This window comes from Olea europaea, unplaced genomic scaffold (genome assembly GCF_002742605.1).
Source record: "Olea europaea var. sylvestris unplaced genomic scaffold, O_europaea_v1 scaffold2558, whole genome shotgun sequence".
In the NCBI taxonomy this organism is placed as follows: domain Eukaryota; kingdom Viridiplantae; phylum Streptophyta; class Magnoliopsida; order Lamiales; family Oleaceae; genus Olea; species Olea europaea.
In genome coordinates, this window is record NW_019243861.1 from 110889 (window position 1) to 117156 (window position 6268).

The following is a 6268-nucleotide window of genomic DNA, read 5'->3' on the forward strand; positions in this document are numbered from 1 at the left end:
TCTTTTCTGTTGGACTAAATTGGGATTTCTCATTCAGCCATGATCATTGAATTGGCTTTATTAATAGAATTCAAAATGAAAATACTAATTAAAAACACTTCAAACTCTGTCATGACTCATAATTCTGTTACATTTTATTCAGTATAAAATATATAAATCTTCCTGTTGTTCAATATCAATTTAATTACAACACAACAGCCTTCAGTTTCCATTACAAACAATTACAACCATTTATAAATCTGCAACTCGAATGGGATCTTATCAGGAACAGAGTTAGGTTGGTCGACTTGTGGCTAAAGCACCGCCGAATAACCCTATGGTGACCTAAAATATTTGGAGATTGTGTTTTAAGCATGTGACTACAATTTCATTCGGCATACCCAACAGCAAAGTAGCAACCTAACCTTAATTACTACTACCCCATGGAAAAGAAAAATAAATAAATAAAAATCAAATCCCGACAGAAAATTGACCTAGGGACGGAGTCAGAAATACAGTTTAACGCGGGTGAGTTTAAGCAAGGTTGAACTTTGAATTTTCAGGATCCGTGACGAACTTTAAATTGGAGCCCTTAAATTATAGTATAAAATATGTATTCAAATGTTTCTTGACTAATCTTTAAACTCGAAGGATTTATTTACCTTAACCAAGTCCTTACTATGAACTAAATAACTCGGAAACTTGGACAGAATTGGAGTCCCAATTCCATCTTTCATTCTAAAATGAAACATATTCAAATTGACTTACACATGTTTGGGTTTGTACAAAAGTGAGCAGTCTGTCTCTCATATTTCCGCATATAATCAGCTTGCTCATGCTCTCAAAAAGCCACTCCCTTGTGTTTGTCTTCACCTGCAATTCAAGCATTACTTGCAAAATAAATCGAAGGAATCTAAAGATAACAATCCTTCAACAGCAACAATTCAAATAACCCCACATGTCAATAATATTCAAAGAATAAGATACTTTCTTTTCTAAACTTTAGTATTAACTTTTCTAATTCACTATCGTCTCCGGTGAAACCTATAAATAGATACAAGAAAACTTTGAAATTTATGAATAGTTACTAAACAAAATTATTTCATCATTTCTTGGTAATGGAATAGACTACATAATATTAAAGATAACAATTATGGTCCTTGGACTGGGATTGGTTACAGGGAGGAGTGGCAGGGCAGGATTGAGTGTTGTATTTTATTTTATTTTTTGTTCAAAATGTTTAATTATGTATTGACACATGTCTCCTCTATCATTGAATATGTCATTAAGCTCGTCACTATAGCAAAATTGTTAAAGATAAATGACTCTTGGAAGGGAGCCCAAGATGCAAAGCAACACAAAGATACAAAATTCACGCTGCATCTATGTCTACAAAATCCACTGGACGGAGTTTATATATGTAATTAAGCATATACACCAAATAAAGTGATTTTTGTTAGAAAATCAAATTAGATCCAAATATAAATTAAATCCTAGGATCAACATCATGCTAAATTACTAGGATTCACAAATTCAGATAATATACCTGTATCCATTGTAAACGATTGCCTACTGTTGCGAAATTACTGCGACAATCGACTACGTACCAATGAATGTAAATGAAGAGGGTGGTTTCGTGATCTTCCTCAACCAAATCTCCTTATTCCTCAATGGGACCGTGATTTCTCTTCTTGATGGGGAGAAGGAAAAAGAGTGTATAATTTGGTATATTGAGGATCATAACCAAAATAACCTTTATATACTACTTAATTAAGGTTCCCATTATCCCTTAATTAGAGTAATATTAGCCGGTATCTACTCACTTAGTCCATATTAATTTGAATAGTCTATGGGCATACAAAAAATAGACCACTTGATTTTTGCCCATTATATTAAATGTTAATATGTATTAATATGTTGCCAATATTAATTTAGGAAAATCATGTTTTTCTAACAATCTCCCACTTGGCTACATATTATTCCTTAAACAATTATATTACAAAACTCCTTAGGTGCGCATCTGTATGCTATTTATCATTAGACTGCTCCTTAAACAATCTTGTCCATCTCATACACTAATAATGGAACCACCGCAACTTTCATCACAATACATTAGTGATTAAACCACGATGATCAACATATTAATACACTTAATGGCACAGATCAAATATGGATGAGTAGCATGGAAATTTACATGAAATGTGATCTCAAACATGCATATTTCCAACTGGTCCTTCTTTAGTGAGATCATTCCAAAGTCCTTAATGCAATGCAAACATTGCACAATGAAAACACAAGAAAACTCAGAAATAGAATCATAGCCATCAACTTTATTCTGCAGAAGGTTAAATAATTTAATGTCTAAAGCAAACATATAGAACATAAAATTGACTCCCACTAGACTAGAATATCCTCGGAAATAACGTCCATGTGAACAGTGTGCTCATGAAAGACCTTCGGCGTTAAGCCCTTGGTTAGTGGGTCCGCTAGCATGGAATTTGTTCCTATACGTTCTATGGAAATCTGTTTATCTTGAACTCTCTCCTTAACAACTAGAAACTTGATATCAATGAATTTTGACTTTGTCGAACTCCTATTGTTGTTGGAGTAAAGCACCGCTGAGTTATTATCACAATAAATCTTTAATGGCCTGTCAATGCCATCTATCACTCGTAGTCCAGTGACAAAGTTTCGTAGCCATATTCCATGGTTGGATGCCTCATAACAAGCAATGAACTCCGCAACCATGGTTGAAGAAGCTATGAGAGTCTGTTTAGCAGACTTCCATGAGATAGCTCCTCCAGCCAACATAAAGATGTAGCCTGATGTGGAGCGTCTGCTATCTTGGCATCCCGCAAAATTGGAGTCAGAGAATCATATGATCTCTAAACTATCTGATCTCCGATAAGTAAGCATGTAGTCTTTTGTTCTCCTCAAATAACGCATCACGCGTTTGGCTGCTTTCCAATGTTGCATGCCAGGATCACTCAAGTATCTACCCAAAACTCCCACTATAAATGTTATGTTGGGACGAGTACAAATTAGAGCGTACATTAGACTCCCTACCACTGGTGCATAGGGAATCTTCTGCATCTCTTCTCTTTCAAGATCATTATTGGGGCACTGTTTGAGACTAAACTTGTCTCCTTTAGAGATGGGCGTGTCTCCTGGTCTACTATCTTTCATGCCAAATCTACTCAAAACCTTATCGATAAAGCTCTTTTGTGAAAGTCCAAGGATACCTCGAGAACGATTTCTCAGTATCTGAATACCTAATATAAAAGAGGCATCCCCAAGATCTTTCATCTTGAATTTCTTCGTCAGAAATTTATTGATTTCATGCAATAAGCCTATATCGCTGCTAGCGAGTAGAATGTCATCAACATATAATACCAAGAAGATATATATACTCCCACTGAACTTATGATATACACAGTCATCAACAACATTTGCCTCAAAATCGTACGAGGTAATGATTTGATGGAACTTGTGATACCATTGACGGGAAGCTTGTTTGAGACCATAGATGGATTTCTTCAACTTACAAACCATAGACTTTGGATCTCCTAATACAAAGCTTTCTGGTTGTACCATGTAAATTGTCTCATCAATGTCTCCATTGAGAAACGCAGTCTTGACATCCATCTGATGTAGCTCTAGATCAAAATGAGCCACTAGTGCCATTATTGTTCTAAAAGAGTCTTTCGAAGATACTGGAGAAAAAGTCTCTTTGTAGTCTATGCCTTTCTTTTGAGTAAAGCCTTTAGCGACTAGACGAGCTTTATATCTCTCGACACTGCCTCTTGAATCCCTCTTGGTTTTAAATATCCACTTACAACCAATGGGCTTCACACCTTTAGGCAACTCGACGAGATCCCAAACGTCATTATCTTTCATAGACTTTATCTCATCTTTCATGGCATCAATCTACTTCTGAGAGTTAGAACTGCGCATGGCCTGATGGAAGTTGATCGGGTCATCCTCCGTTAAACCAACGCCATCCTCATGTTCTTGAAGAAAGACGATATAATCATCTGAAATCGCATTTCTTCTCTCCCTAGTGGATCTCCTTAATAGCACTTCTTGAGGTTGTTGAGTTTGTTCTATAGGTGGTGCTTGAGGAAGAATCTCATTGTTGTCTTGGTCTGAAACAATGTTAGGAATAGGAGCCTGAACATTGTCATCTATTGCCAGAACTGTGTCTTGAACAACAATAGGTTCAGAGACCTGATTGCTGTCAATAACAGATTATTCTTCAAAGACAACGTTCCTTATGTTTCCTTTCCCTCCAAACTCAATATCCTCAAGGAATCTCACATTTCTCGTTTCAAAGAAGGATCTTGATGTGGGATAGTAAAACTTATAGCCCCGAGAGCATTCAGCGTAACCAACGAAATAGCAGCTAACCGTCCTTGAGTCCAGTTTTCTTTCATGTGGCCTATAAGGCCGTGCCTCAGCTGGACAACCCCAAATGTGCAAGTGCTTAATGCTAGGCTTCTTACCTGTCCACAGCTCATAAGGGGTTTTGGCAACTGCCTTGCTTGGTACGCTGTTAAGAATGTACACTGCGGTCTTCAAAGCTTCTCCCCAAAGTGACTCTGGTAAGGAGGAATGACTTATCATACTCCTTACCATATCCTTAAGAGTTCGGTTTCGTCATTCTGCAACACCATTCATACTAGGTTTGCCCGGCATGGTGTATTGCGGAACAATTCCACACTCATTGAGGAAAATAGCGAAGGGTCCTGGACGTTGTTCTCCTGATCCATCATATCTTCCGTAGTATTTACCACCACGGTCAGATTTGATAGCCTTTATTTTCTTTCCAAGTTGAAGCTTAATTTCAGCTTTAAAAGACTTGAAAACATCCAGGGATTGAGACTTCTCGTGTATTAAATATAGGTAACCGAATCTAGAGTAATCGTCTATGAACGTAATGAAGTATTGTTGTCCATTCCAAGAAGCCGTAGGGAATGGCCCACATATATCAGTATGTATCAGTTTTAAGACGTCTGTAGCTCTCTCGGCACCTAATTTTCTCATGTTTGTTCTTTTCCCCTTGATGCACTCAACACAAACTTGGAAGTTTGTTAAATCTAGGGGTTCAAGAATTTCGTCCGACACAAGCCTCTGAATTCTCTGCTTAGAGATATGACCTAAACGCTTGTGCCATAAAGTGGCAGAATTCTCACTTAATTTTCGCTTTGTACCACGTGAACTTGTTTGCAATATTTCGTTATAGGAACTAACAATATCAAGTATATACAGATTATCAATCATATAACCGGAACCAACAAAATTTGAATTTTGATAGAGACTAACTTTATTATTTCCAAATGAACAAGAAAATCCTGATTTGTCCAAACTAGAAATAGAAATTAAATTTCGTCTAAAGGACGATGCAACAAATGTCTCAAACAAATCCAAATAAAACCCAGTTTTTAATTGTAGTCTGAAAGTCCCTATAGACTTTACCGCAACTTTATTGCCATCGCCCACAAAGATGAATCTTTCAGCATCATTTGGCGATCGGCTCCACAGGCAATCCTGCATGGACATACTTATATGAGTAGTAGCACCAGAATCTACCCACCAAGTATCCTTAGGTACAGAAGCTAAATTAACTTCAGAACAAACTAAAGTTAGAAGCATACCCTTCTTTACACGCCAGGCAGCGTATTTGGGACACTCCTTCTTCATGTGTCCTGACTTCTTACAGAAGTAGCAAGTAAACTCCTTATCCTGCTTCTTCTGCAGAGAAGTTCATTCCACAGCATCCTTAGCTCTCTTCTTTTTCTTGTTCTGAGAGGTTGAGGCCAAGTGAGCACTCTCAGTCTTATCACACTGTTGCCTCTCTTCTTCTTGCACACAGTGAGATATAAGCTCATTTAGGGACCATTTGTCCTTCTGAGGGTTATAACTCACTTTGAATTGCCCAAATATAACCGACCTTAAATTGACTAAACTATGCTGAAAGCGAGATTAATACAAAATGTACGAGCAGATCATCAGACAGCTAAAGCTTTAGTCCTTTAAGTTTTGAAGCAATGTGAGATATCTCCATGATGTACTCCCTTATGTTCCCTTTGCCCTTATACTTCATGGAAACGAGTTTAGCCAAAAGGTTACTCGCCTCCGATTTTTCATTCTTGGCAAAATATTGCTCAATTTCTTCAAGGAACTTCTTGGCACTCCCGCTCTCAGTAATAGAGCCCCGAAACACTTCCGGAATGGAACGTTTCATGATCATCAAGCACATCCGATCAGAGCGATCCCACTTTTCAATTTT

At 37.4% G+C, this 6268-nt stretch overlaps 1 long non-coding RNA gene across 1 annotated transcript; it reads right to left on the reverse strand.

Annotated features, from left to right (window-relative positions):
- On the reverse strand, positions 1-836 carry LOC111382741. The gene is made up of 2 exons (XR_002700601.1): positions 748-836; positions 1-324 (listed from the first exon to the last, which is right to left on the reverse strand). It is a non-coding gene; the product is annotated as an uncharacterized LOC111382741 (long non-coding RNA).
- Between the last annotated feature and the right edge of the window lie 5432 nt (positions 837-6268).